General features: G+C 38.7%; 1 protein-coding gene across 3 annotated transcripts in view; it reads left to right on the top strand.

Moving 5' to 3' along the window:
* Positions 1-14,887, top strand: part of CHRM2 (cholinergic receptor muscarinic 2) — a 759,729-nt gene that overhangs the window by 479,843 nt on the left and 264,999 nt on the right. For all 3 annotated transcript variants that reach the window (XM_086395414.1, XM_086395412.1, XM_086395411.1), the window contains one exon: positions 3,704-3,795. The gene's annotated coding sequence lies outside the window, so the exon portion shown is untranslated. The remainder of the gene's footprint in view (positions 1-3,703; positions 3,796-14,887) is intronic.

Here is a 14,887-nt window from a genome sequence, read left to right as displayed (position 1 = left end):
ATGAAGTAATTGGTTCCAGCATTTAGGGGAGGGAATTCAGCCTAAAGAAGTGTAAAACATTAATTCTCTGGAAATTGAAAGGATAACTTTAGAGACATTCATTTAACTTTAGTGAAGACAAGTGCATAATAAAGCTCGTGTAGGTTGTTTCTACTTTCATCTTCTCAATTCAATGATATAAAGAGCTTGGAGGAGAAAAATGAAAAAGTTGGGAATGGAAAAGATCTGAAATAATTTTTTGGAGGAATTTTTATCTAAATAAGAGTAGAATTATGAGAATGGTAAGGCATTTATAATGTACAGTGTGCTGCAGTGAGAGAGATAGAAACACTGAATATGAAAATATCACAGCAAGTGCTCAAAAAGTTGAGGGAGGTAGGAAATCCATAGCGTGAGAAAGAGCACACTATAGACGACCATGCGACATAAGCACGGTGTCTAATCTGGCAGTAAGAGGACTAATGAGGTGATTACAGGGAACTGGGGAAATAAGGTAAGCTGGTGACTGTTAATTTAAAATTAATTTAGTTAGCTAATAAATTAACTTGATTGATTTAAGACAGATTAGTTTAAAATAGACAAAAATTTCCCTCATCTTCTCAGCCATTTATAATAGTAAAAAAATAAGAGTATTTCCTATGCTTTGAGGCTCTCTTATAGTCTTCTTTGCCTGAACTTTTTTCTCCTGTATTGTTCCAACTACCATGAGGCCATTTAGTGGTGTAAAAAGCTCAGCCATGGTCAAAGTCAGGTCTATATCATTCTGACTCTATTCTCTAGTGATTTGTGGCTTTTTTTTTTTTTTCGCTGCTACTATGGTTTATATGCTTCCATTTCAGGGTCTTTCACTTTCATCTTCATCACCAGCAAAGAAAACTGCAAATAGCTATCTATCCCTTCCTTTTCCTATATTTCATGTCTTAGTTCTCTCTCTCCTTTGCAGAGATGAAAATCCTTATTTTTTCAGAAAATGTCGATGATTTTTTAGTGTTTGAATGTTCAAATCTGAACCTCTCAATTGAGTACTTAAGAATTTGCTCTAATTTTTATCTCACCACCTTTCCTGTCTACTTCCTCAGCCTATATTCCAAACGTATCCAACTTCCCCACCTTTCTTTCACATGAAATTCCTGTTCTAGGCAGGATGGTTTCTGCCTTGTCACAGCTGTTCCCTGATACCCTCCACCTGCGCTTTGGTAATAAGACATTCCCTCCGTATAACCAAATAAAGTCCATCACTCAAAGCACATTTTTTTTTTTTTGGAGTTTACATATAGTTTTTTTTAAATTTTAATTGGAGGCTAATTACTTTACAATATTGTAGTGGTTTTTAAAAGCACACTTTATCTCATCAGTGACAATTCTTCCTCTGGCTTGTGTGGATTGCTTACTTCTCTGAATTTTGAAAACCCTTATATGACTACCAGTAATTTTGTTTTCTGAATGATATAAGTGTGTGTGGCATTAGCTTAAGTGAAAGTGAAGTCACTCAGTTGTGTCCGACTCTTCGTGACCCCATGGACTGTAGCCTACCAGGCTCCTCCGTCCATGGGATTCTCCAGGCAAGAATACTGGAGTGGGTCGCCATTTCCTCCTCCAGGAGACCTTCCCGACCCAGGGATTGATCCTGGATCACCCGTATTATAGGCAGATGCTTTACCATCTGAGCCACCATCTGATCAGATGACATTAGTTTAACTTCTCATTTAATAAAAACAATTCTTTGAAGTGCTTTTGTTCCATTAGGGGTGGAAGTTCTTGACAAATTTTTTGACTTCACTTCATCCTATCATTCATTGATGTACAACTCAAATAAAACTGAATTTTCTAAAGACCAAAGTAAGTCAAACAATTTTTTTCCTCATTCTCAGGTAAAGAAAAGAATAACAAAAATAAGACATTTTATTGTTAAAATAATTGAAGTACACTTGCAAGCTTTTTCTGGCCGCATGGACTGTAGCCTGCCAGGCTCCTCTGTCCATGCAGTTTTCCAGGCAAGGATACCAGAGCAGGTTGCTATTTCCTACTCCAGGTGATCTTCCCCACCAAGGAATCAAACCTAGGTCTCTTGTGTCTTCTGCATTGGCAGGCAGATTCTTTACTACTGGGCCATCTGAGAGCCAACCTCTGTGTTTGGGTTATATTACTGGAGAAATCAGTATGATAAAATCTTGCTTATTGTTGAAGTTAGAGGAGTAATATATTTTCATTCTTTTCAGCCTAAAATTTCTGCATGTGATTTTGATGTGATGGGCCAGCTGGACTAATTAATTCAAAAGAAGAAAAAAATATTATATTTAAGAAAGAATCACTTATACAGTTTTAAAAAATAGTACAGGATAAGAAAAACTGTACAATATTCAAGGCTGAATGGAACTCAATTAATCTGTAAGCCATCTAGCAAATAAAATCTCACACTTTTCCTTGCTTCTCGGAGGTATCAATACATTATAGCAGTCTGGCAAGGCTCTCAGCCATTACAAAGAACAGAGTTAGAGTGCCCACACACTTATTCTCAGGAAACCCAGCCCTCTGCCTGACTCTCCTCAGTTGCAGAAAGAAAATTATGCTCAGTAGTGAAAGAGGAAAATGGAGAGAGAGAGAGAGACAGATCAGTTCAGTTCAGTTTAGTTGCTCAGTCGTGTCCGACTCTGTGACCCCATGAACCGCAGCACGCCAGGCCTCCCTGTCCATCACCAACTCCCAGAGTCCACCCAAACCCATGTCCATCGAGTCGATGATGCCATCCAACCATCTCATCCTCTGTCGTCCCCTTCTCCTCCTGCCCTCAATCTTTCCCAGCATCAGGGTTTTTTCCAATGAGTCAGCTCTTCACATCAGGTGGCCAAAGTATTGGAGTTTCAGCTTCAACATAAGCCCTTCCAATGAACACCCAGGACTGATCCCCTTTAGGATGGACTGGTTGGATCTCCTTGCAGTCCAAGGGATGCTCAAGAGTCTTCTCCAACACCACAGTTCAAAAGCATCAATTCTTTGGCACTCAGCTTTATAGTCCAACTCTCACCTCCATACATGACCACTGGAAAAACCATAGCCTTGACTAGATGGACCTTTGTTGGCAAAGTAATGTCTCTGCTTTTTAATATGCTGTCTATGTTGGTCATAACTTTCCTTCCAAGGAGTAAGCGTCTTTTAATTTCATGGCTGCAGTCACCATCTGCAGTGATTTTGGAGCCCAGAAAAATAAAGTCAGCCACTGTTTCCACTGTTTCCCTTTCTATCTGCCATGAAGTGATGGGACCGGATGCCATGATCTTAGTTTTCTGAATGTTGAGCTTTAAGCGACTGCATAGGAGCACGGCCGAGAGGAGCTACCCCGGGCTGGAGAGAGACAGATAGAAAGATAGAAATTGTGTTCTTTTCTTCTTTTTCAGAGCAGGCTGTGGATCTGTCTGTTCCCTACAAAACTTACCATAGAGGTCATTTGCTCTGTATAAAAATAAAGAATGGCACCCCTAAAAAAGACCTTCCACAGAGTGTAATAGGGTAGGGCAGGTTGAAGGAAGAGGTCTTAAGTAAGCAATCTGTGCCCTCAACCTTCTCTCCCTTTACATTTTATAAAGATGTTGCAAAGGCTGATGGGAATCCCAGGAAATGTGTTTCATAGTCTGGATGCCATCATTCCATTAACAGTGACATACCCTTGATTCTCAACTTCCTTTCTTTTCTTTTTTTTTTTAAGGGTGAATACTTAGTAAAATATGAAGAAGGAAAAATCCTTGATCCCACAGACTGGAAAACTAACTCAAAGAACACATTGAGGAGGATTTGAAGGTATTAAATTACATATTTTACTTGCTTACCATCTTTCATTATATTGCCTGTTTTATTTTCACTATTACCAAATTTGCCAGAGAATTAACAGTGGCAAAGGTGAAACTGAAGAGAGACAAAAAGAATTCCAGTCTCCAAAGGAGGGGAGACAATTGGTTGTGGGCATCTGAAACAGCATGACCATAAATAAAAGAGGCGACTTTTATAGTTTTTATTTAGGGAACCTAATGCTTTGTGTAGGATACTTCATAAGATTTATTATTAGCAACGGGAAAAAACAGATTTCCAAATTTAGAGACCACTCAGCATTCATGAACTTGGAAATTCCAGGCAATCTTGAAATCTTTTGTTGGCATCTGAGTTGATTTATCCTTGGCGAGAGACGAAGTGTTTCTTTTGTTTTTCAGTAGAGTAAAAATTTTTTGCCTCAGATAAGAACTAGATCAGTGCTTTTTTCAAGTTTCTGTAAGCAAATGCACATATACATATATATTGCAATATTTGTTATATAATACACATGATGACATAAAAGTTGTCATATACAAGTATGTATTTTCAGTAGAAGCTGTCTATATATAAGCATCGTAATAGGTACAGATAATAAAAATTAAGAGGTACAGATACTACTAACCATAAACAACAGTAAAAATACATACTCAGCGTTAATGCCTTAGTGTATGCTTTCTGGTTCTCTTCTCAATTTTCCCATCATCATCACCATCACTCTGCTTCTTTTTCTCTCTCACATTGGGGTATGCTTTTCCTATCAATAATATTCACCTTTTCATTGTATCAAAATTATAGAACCTTTGATAATCAGAGAGAAGATCTTACAGCAAGAGAACAGAAGAAGATAAGAGAACAGATGAAGATAAGATAGCGACCAATAGTTTACATATTTAAAATGGTGAATGTATTTAAGCTTAAACATGTATTTACAAATGCATTGATAGAAAGACAGACTATACATCTGCGTCTCTTTTGCTGTCTCACATACAGGGTTGTCGTTTGGGGCTGGTGCACTGGGATGACCCAGAGGGATGGTATAAGGAGGGAGGTGGGAGGGGGGTTCAGGATGGAGAACACGTGTACACCCTTGGCGGATGCATGTTGATGTATGGCAAAACCAATACAATATTGTAAAGTAAAAAATAATAATAATAATAATTAAAAAAAAGAAAGACTATTTGAAACTGTGTGCATTTCAAAAAATTTAAAATTAGTTGTCTCTCTACATAGCTGATCTATAAATATTTTCTGATTAAATTTTATTTTGAGTTTTACAAATGACTCTTATAGTTCCTAGAATTGCACAATATTTATACTTTCAAAAGGAAAGAAAGGGGGAAAATGTACTATTAGTTATAGAGGGACTGTGATATTTTTCAAAAATATTTCCTAAGCAACGGACACAAAGTTGGATTCCCAAGGTGGCATATCAGAAACACTGAATGAATATAATCTTATGATACTGTTCTCAGATTTCCATGTGTGCATTCACTATAATCAATGCTACAGAGAGAGGAAACATCAACGTTACCTGCTTTGTATTTCTAAAATATGTACTTCTTAATATTCTGAAACTTTTAAAGAAAATAATTTCTTCCCTTTAAACATAAGGATTCATGGAAGAATATATGTTTGTGTACATATGCATATGTGGAAAGATATATATACATACACACACATCCATACATGTGTGTGTGTCTGTGTGAACCTATATGGATAGAGAATAAAATGTGCTACAGAAAAAAATATATATACATGTCTTCTATTTTATTTTATTTTGAATTTCCAAATGACTCATTAGATAGCTTCTAAAATCATATAATATATTTTAAAAAAGAAAAGAAAGACAAAAAGTACTGTGAGGTCCTGAGGTGACCATTGTTTGGGGGGCTGGAGTGTAAGTAGTAATTTGAAGGGCTACCACTGGAAGCCATTGTGAAGACCACTCTGGGAAGGAGAAAAAGCCAACATCAGGCTGTTTGGTGGGGGTTTCTACTAGGGCTGCTGGGAGAAATGGATGAAATTCTTACGAGTGTCATAATTATAAAAGAAGGGCCGGGGAAGAAAGAGAAGGCTTTGTTCATTGGCTGCATCTGCCTTTGGTCCAAGATTACCCCAGAAGCATTAACTCTCCTGAACTCTCACCCACTGCTTCTCCCACTGAGGGCATAGGCGACAATTCCAGGGCCAGAGGAGAAGGACTTGCAGCTTGTGTGTCTGAGGTAGAGCTGAGATTTCTGAGACACGTGAAGAGGACTGGAGGGATAAAGGGCAAGCAGTGAGAAACTGTGTGAAGATAAAATCACAGGCTGGCAGCAGTGAATAAAGGGGAGCAGTGCAAGATTCCTGGGGGTGCAATGTGAGATCACACGAAAGCCCGCTGATCCAGCCCCTCTCAGGGACTCCCTGCTTCCAAGCTCCAGCTACAGAGTTCCGAGCTTTGGGAAAGAGAGGGCTACGTTATGAATGGAAAATGTAAGCCTTTATCATTAAGAAACCAAACAGGCCCATCGAGGAACTCTTGCCCAAAAAGCTGGACATTTTAAGTTACGTTGTGCCCAGAGAAGGAAATGGCAACCCACTCCAGTATTCTTGCCTGTAGAATTCCATGGACAGAGGAGCCTGTTGCAAAGAGTCAGACATGACTGCATGACAAATATACACTGTGCTACGGGCTTAAAAAACAAAAAGAGGTTTGTAGCAGAGATACAGGAGCCAGTGATCCCGGAGTATCACTAGCAGGCCTGTGTGTAGTAGATTTTCAACACATATTTGTTGACTGAGTCAGCCTGCCCAATTTTCTCCAGTAATACTGACAAAGCATTTATCATGTGCTAAGCACTTTCATGTTAACCCTCATAATATCCTATAAAGTAATTACTATTACCTCTCTCTGTCAATGAAGAGACTAAGTCACAGAGAGTAAACTTCTTGGAATCACATAGCTAGCAAAGGAAAAGGCTAGATAATCAGCTTAGGAAACCAAGAAAAGGAAATTCTTCTACTTCACAGGTTGCTATGCTCTTGTTTCATCATATGCATTTGATCCCCTGCTTCCCCTTCTGCTTATACTGTTCTTCTGCCACTGTTTACTGGGCTTGAATTATGTTGTTTTTTTTTTTTTTAATTTCATCTTAAATATAACTTAAGAAAGGTATCCTTTGACCATCTGGTCTAGAATGTTGCCTTCTGTCCCATGTACTTATTCATAGCACCTTGTCCTTTCCATTGATACCACTTATAAAGGTTTGTAACTTTTTCCTTCACTAGTCTAATATGTGCTACCCCAACCACAAACCCAGACTGTAAGCTCTCAGGAGGGAAGAACCATGTCTAGGTTTCTTAGCACTGAACATACAAACTTAGCACCTATGAAATGTATAATAGTGTAATAAATATTTGCCACCTAAATCAACTAATACAGGTGGCCAGTTTCCCCTGGTTTATAGAGTGTCTACAAGGAGAGGTATTGTCTTCATCTGATCACCTTATAAGTTACATGGAAATAATACTGATAATGGTAGTTGTTGTTGTTCAGTCACTCAGTTGTGTCTGACTCTTTGCAACCCAATAAACTGCAGCACACCACGCTTCCCTGTTCTTCTCTGTCTCATGGAGCTTGCTTACACTCATGTCCATTGAGTTGGTGATGCCATCCAACCATCTCATCATCTGTCATCCCCTTCTCCTCCTGCCTCCAATTTTTCCCAGCATCAGGGTCTTTGCCAATGAGTCGGCTCTTCACATCAGGTGGCCAAATTATTAGAGCTTCAGCATCAGTCCTTCCAATGAATATTCAGGACTGATTTCCTTTAGGATTGGCTGGTTTAATCTCCTTGCAGTCCATGGACTCTCAAGACTCTTCTCTAATACCACAACTCAAAAGCATCAATTCTTCAGTGCTCAGCTTTATTTATGGTCCAGATCTCACATCCATACGTGACTACTGGAAAAACCATACCTTTGACCAGATGGACCTCTGTCGGCAAACTCCTGTCTTTGCTTTTTAATACACTGTCTAGGTTTGTCAAAGCTTTTCTCTCAAGGAGCAAGTGTCTTTTAATTTCATGGCTGCAGTTACCATCTGTCGTGATTTTGGAGCCCCCCAAAATAAAGTCTGTCACTGTTTCCATTTTTTCCCCATCTATTTGCAATGAAGTGATGGGACTGGATGCCATGATCTTAGTTTTCTGAATGTTGTTTTAAGCCAGATTTTTCACTCTCCTCTTTCACTTTCATCAAGAGGCCCTTTAGTTCTTCTTTGCTTTCTGCCATAAGGGTGGTGTCATATGCATTTCTGAGGTTATTGATATTTCTCCCAGCAATCTTGATTCCAGCTTGTGCTTCATCCAGATCTGAATTTTGCATGATGTACTCTACATATATATATATATATATATATATGCCAAAGAATGTTCAAACTACAGCACAATTGCACTCATCTCACACGCTAGTAAAGTAATGCTCAAAATTCTCCAACACTACATGAACCATGAACTTCCAGATGTTCAAGCTGGTTTTAGAAAAGGCAGAGGAACCAGAGATCAAATTGCCAACATCCACTGGATCATCAAAAAAGCAAGAGCGTTCCAGAAAAATATCTACTTCTGCCTTATTGACTATGCCAAAGCCTTTGACTGTGTGGACCACAATAAACTGTGGAAAACTCTTCAAAAAATGGGAATACTGGACCACCTTACCTACCTCCTGAGAAATCTGCATGTAGGTCAATAAGCAATAGTTAGAACTGGACGTGGAACAACCAACGGTTCCAAATTCAGAAAGGAGTGCGTCAAGGCTATATATTGTCAACCTTCTTATTTAACTTATATGTAGAGTCAGTTCAGTTGAATGCAGTCACTCAGTCATGTCCGACTCTTTGAGATCCCATGGACTGCAGCATGCCAGGCCTCCCTGTCCATCACCAACTCCTGGAGATTACTCAAACTCATGTCCATTGAGTCCACTGAGTGATGCCATCCAACCATCTCATCCTCTGTTGTCCCCTTCTCCTCCTGCCCTCAATCTTTCCCAGCATCAGGGTCTTTTCAAATGAGTCAGCTCTTCACATCAGGTGGCCAAAGTATTGGAGTTTCAGCTTCAACATCAGTCCTTCCAATGAACACCCAGGACGGATCTACTTTAGGGTGGACTGGTTGGATCTCCTTGCAGTCCAAGGGATGCTCAAGAGTCTTTTCCAACACCACAGTTCAAAAGCATCAATTCTTTGGCACTCAGCTTTCTTTATAGTCCAACTCTCACATTCATACATGACCACTAGAAAAACCATAGCCTTGACTAGAAAGACCTTTGTTGGCAAAGTAATGTCTCTGCTTTTTAATATGCTGTCTAGGTTTGTCATAGCTTTTCTTCCAAGGAGCAAGCATCTTTTAATTTCATGGCTGCAGTCACCATCTGCAGTGATTTTGGAGCCCAAGAAAATAAAGTCTGCCACTGTTTCCCCATCTATTTTCAATGAAGTGCTGGGACCAGATGCCATGATCTTAGTTTTCTGAATGTTGAGCTTTAAGCCAACTTTTTCACTCTCCTCTTTCACTTTCATCAAAAGGCTCTTTTGTTCTTCTTCACTTTCTCCCATAACAATGGTGTCATCTGCATATCTGAGGTTATTGATATTTCTCCCAGCAATCTTGATTCCAGCTTGTGTTTCATCCAGCCCTGCATTTCTCATGATGTACTCTGTACATAAGTTAAATAAGCAGGGTGACAATATACAGCCTTGACATACTCCTTTTCCTATTTGGAACCAGTCTGTTGTCCCATGTTCAGTTCTAACTGTTGCTTCCTGACCTGCATACAGATTTCTCACGAGGCAGGTCAGGTGGTCTGGTATTCCCATCTCTTTAAGAATTTTCCATAGTTTGTTGTGTTCCACACGGTCAAAGGCTTTGGCATAGTCAATAAAGCAGAAGTAGATGTTTTTCTGGAACTCCCTTGCTTTTTCTATGATCCAACGTATGTTGGCAATTTGATCTCTGCTTCCTCTGCCTTTTCTAAGTCCAGCTTGAACATCTGGAAGTTCACAATTCACATACTGTTGAGGCCTGGCTTGGAGACTTTTGAGCATTACTTTGCTAGCATGTGAGATGAGTGCAATTGTATGGTAGTTTGAACATTATTGGGCATTGCCTTTCTTTGGAATTGTAATGACAACCGACCTTTTCCAGTCCTGTGGACACTGATGAGTTTTCCAAATTTGCTGACATACTGAGTGCAGCACTTTCACAGCATCATCTTTTAGGACTTGAAATAGCTCTGCTGGAATTCCATTGCCTCCACTAGCTTTGTTCGGAGTGATGCTTCCTAAGGCCCACTTGACTTTGCATTCCAGGATATCTGGCTCTAGGTGAGTGATCATACTATCATGGTTATCTGGGTCATTTAGTTGTTTTTTGTATGGTTTTTCTGTGTATTCTTACCACCTCTTCTTAATATCTTCTGCTTCTGTTAGGTCCATACCATTTCTGTCCTTCATTGTGCCCATCTTTGCATAAATGTTCCTTGATATCTCTAATTTTATTGAACAGATCTCTTTCCTTTCCCATTCTATAGTTTTCCTCTATTTCTTTGCCTTGATCACTGAGGAAGGCTTTCTTATCTCTCCTTGCTATTCTTTGAAACTCTGCATTAAGATGATTTTTTTTAATTTAATTTTATTTTTTAAACTTTACAATATTGTATTGGTTTTGCCAAATATTGAAATGAATCTGCCACAGGTATACATGTGTTCCCCATCCTGAACCCTCCTCCCTCCTCCCTCCCCATACCATCCCTCTGGGTAGTCCCAGTGCACTAGCCCCAAGCATCCAGTATCGTGCATTGGACCTGGACTGGCGACTTGTTTCATACATTATATTATACATGTTTCACTGTCGTTCTCCCAAATCTTCCCACCCTCTCCCTCTCCCACAGAGTCCATAAGACTGTTCTATACATCAGTGTCTCTTTTGCTGTCTTGTATACAGGGTTATTGTTACCATCTTTCTAAATTCCATATATATGCATTAGTATACTGTATTGGTGTTTTTCTTTCTGGCTTACTTCACTCTGTATAATAGGTTCCAGTTTCATCCACCTCATTAGAACTGATTCAAATGTATTCTTTTTAATGGGTGAGTAATACTCCATTGTGTATATGTACCAGAGCTTTCTTATCCATTCATCTGCTGATGGACATCTAGGTTGCTTCCATGTCCTGGCTATTATAAACAGTGCTGTGATGAACATTGGGGTACACGTGTCTCTTTCCCTTCTGGTTTCCTCAGTGTGTATGCCCAGCAGTGGGATTTCTGGGTCATAAAGCAGTTCTATTTCCAGTTTTTTAAGGAATCTCCACACTGTTCTCCATAGGGGCTGTACTATTTTGCATTCCCACCAACAGTGTAAGAGGGTTCCCTTTTCTCCACACCCTTTCCAGCATTTATTATTTGTAGACTTTTGGATCGCAGCCATTCTGACTGGCGTGAATTTCCTTTTCTCCTTTTCCTTTTGCTTCTCATCTCAGCTATTTGCAAGGCCTCTTCACACACCATTTTGTCTTTTTGCATTTCTTTTTCTTGGGAATGGTCTTGATCACTGCCTCCTGTACAATGTCACAAACCTCTGTCCAGGCACAAACCTCAGGTCTTCAGGCACTCTGTTTATCAGATCTAATCCCTTGAATCTATTTGTCACTTCCGCTGTAAAATTGTAAGGGATTTGATTTAGGTCATACCTGAATGGTCTAGTGGTTTTCCCTACTTTCTTCAATTTAAGTTTGAATTTGGCAATAAGGAGTTCATGATCTGAGCCACAGTCAGCTCCCAGTCTTGTTTTTGCTGACTGTATAGAGCTTCTCCTACTTTGGCTGCAAATAATATAATCAATCTGATTTCAGCATTGGCCATCTGGTGATGTCCATGTGTAGAGTCTTTTGTGTGTTGGAAGAGGGTGTTTGCTATGACCAGTGAGTTCTCTTGGCAAAACTCTATTAGCCTTTGCCCTGCTTCATTTTGTATTCCAAGGCCAAATTTGCCTGTTACTCCAGGTATCTCTTGACTTTCTACTTTTGCATTCCAGTCCCCTATGAAGAAAAGGACATTTTTTTGGTGTTAGTTCTAGAAGGTCTTGTAGGTCTTCATAGAATCTTTCGACTTGCAGGTCTGCCCAAATTAATCTTACATAACAAATGACTTCACATACAAAAAACATAAAAAACCTACATTACTTAGTCAATCATAAGGAATTATCACTGTTTTATTTTTGTTATATTTTCTCCATCCATAGGCATCATTACTTGTTCAATAGACAGATAATGGGATCGACTATGTGGTTGCACTCTGAGCTTGAAATGTGAAAATAAATATAAAACATAATCACTTCCTTCAAGAAGCTGAACTTGGCTTTTTGACATATAATTTTGATATCAATTTTTACTTGCTCACTGTGGAAAATAAAATATGATCAGACATTTGTTAAAATTCTTCCAATCAAAAGGCAGAGTCTCTTCCCCTAATCCTTGAATTTGAGCTGGCATCAAGACTCTCTTTGACCTATAGAATAAAATTGTGTAAGTTTCTGAAGGCTCAATAAAATGTACAGATTTCATTTCTGAGCCCTTGGAATGTTTCCAGCGTAAGAAGTTTACCTAGCCCATGAATGATAGAAAGACCTTTGAGCAAGTGAGAGAGAGGATCCCCAGTTGACAGTCAGCAACAAAGCCCAGGCATAGGAGTGAGATCATCTTGGATCCTGCAGCCCCAAGGAAGATGCTGGCTGGCTGCTGCCATGTGATAAACCCAGAAAAAAGCCAACAGAACTGCACCAACAGCCACAGAATGGCAGTAACTTGTTACACTTCTGTAGATAAATGGTGTGCTTGGTATTTCCTTTTAACTTTTCTTTATTCAATAGAAAGAAGGACCAGATATTATCAATACTACTTTCATAAAGTTGCAAAGAATGTTATACTATTTTATTTTTCTGTAAACAGAAAATTAAAGTAATTAATTTCTTTTGCTATTAATGCCATTGCAACATTTCTGTATCTTAATGTTATTCCATGTAATACTGGAAATGTTTTTCCAAAACAAAAAAGTAAAGAAAAAAAAAAGGAAGAAAAAGAAAGGTGAAAGGAGATATGTGGGTGACATAATTGTTTTCAGCAGACTTTCAAACTGCTCAGGGCACATTATTCACCTTCTTACCTTTTGTCCCTCCTGTTCAAGGAGTTGACTTATTTGTGCCAGGAACTGAACTCAGCCAGGGAAACCCAATTAAATCCTACCACTGCAGAAAAGCACAAAATAATTCATCATTTTGGGTTGTTTTGAAATAGAATGAAAATTAGTTTGGAGGTGGAATGAAGGGAGAAGGAAACATCAATAAAAGCAAAAGGAACCAGAATCACAGGAACCATTAACATTGATTTCATTCCAGGACAGTGGGTCAGCCAGAAAGCTTGGCATGCTAATTGCAGAAGGCACATTTGGTGCATTGGAAGATAACAGCAGACAAAGGGGAGCTGGAAAGAATCAAAGAAAACCATGCCAAAGGGCAGCCCAGACTATGTTCAGAAAACATGATAGTTTCTCCAATTCGATTTTCATTTCAAGCTCCAGGACATGTTTCTCAGTTAGAAGCAAGTTTGAACACTAGAAAACAGAAAGGCCCACTATTATTAGTTCCTCTTTTCTGTAGTCTAATTTCTACTAGAATGTAAAATGCATCTGTATCTAACTTCTTGCTTTTAGAGGGGACTATGTGAGGGCTAGTGGGTATTTCTGAGATGGGATTGTAGGTGGGAGGGGTTTTTCTACAAATGATTATGCTCACCTTAGTACTAGTTTTACCTGATTGGAGTTGAAATTTGACTTGACTATCTGGATACAATTTTGAAATATATTACTTCACCAAAAGTGAAATCCCTTACATAAAATCAATATTCACTTTGTAATAAAGTATGTCAAAATACATTATAAAAATGTTACTTTTTTCATTAAATCAAATTAAATTGGATGTAAAGCCCCATCTGGAAACTTGGTGGTGCTAGTGGTTTAGTCATTAAGTCATGTCTGACTCTTGTACCCCCAGGGACTATTAGTTTAAGTTATTGAAAAGGTTGATTTTCTATTCACCAATCATACAAAGGTCTTGCTCTCTTGTTTTGAATAAAATATTCTAGAAAGTTCTTTAAGACTTAGGCCCAAATGGGTTTCCACTAACCACGGTATTTTCCAAAACTGCAATAGTCATTACTCTCTGGCAACTCTCTATTTGGTGACATACTTAGGGCTTCCCTGATGGCTCAGATGGTAAAGAATCTGCAATGCAGGAGACCCAAGTTTCATCCCTGGTTCAGAAAGATCCCCTGGAGAAGTGAATGGCCACTCCAGTATTCTTGCCTGGGGAATTCCATGGAGACAGGAGCTTGGCAGTACATAAAGTTTTCCATGCCTAAGAAGTGCTTAGGGTCCTGTCTTTCCATAAGCTCCCAGAAGTCGCCAGCACTAAGATCACCTTCTTGCAAAATGCCATAAAATAGAGCCCACTCAGCTATAATTATATTTATTTTCCCCTTTTCCTTCCCTCAAAAATTTTCTTTCTCTTTCCTCTTCTAGAAATCCAGCATAAAAATTGCAAGACTTTGGGATTTTAAAAAAAAATCACTATAAATATTTTTAAATGTAAATTCTACTTCCTACTCAATCAAGCACATAAAATGAAAAATATAATGACCTGGCCATCTGCTTATAGGTAGCAGGAGTGAGGGCTACAAAGGAAGAACAATTATTCGTTAACATTACAATGATTTATTCTTCTTCTCGATTGCTTCCCTGATCATTAGCATTTTTAGAACCTTCTAATTAACTTTGTTGTAAACTTTAGATACTGCTGACAGATTCTTTTCCTGGCTTGAGCATTTTGAGAAAATCATTTCAATACAGTTAAGACAATAACAAAAGGAAGGTCCCTGAGACCGCCGTCTTCAAAGATGACTTCTAGGACTGAAAATCCTCAAAATAATGTATATTATGTATGTTTGAATTTTTCTGGAGATAAGGCCATAGCTTTCAAATTTTCT

The sequence above is a fragment of the Bos grunniens genome, chromosome 4 (genome assembly GCF_055505025.1).
Source record: "Bos grunniens cultivar Pamir isolate PY7600 chromosome 4, Bosgru_T2T1.0, whole genome shotgun sequence".
NCBI classification, from domain to species: Eukaryota; Metazoa; Chordata; class Mammalia; order Artiodactyla; family Bovidae; genus Bos; species Bos grunniens.
This window is presented reverse-complemented; position numbering and strand designations above follow the sequence as displayed.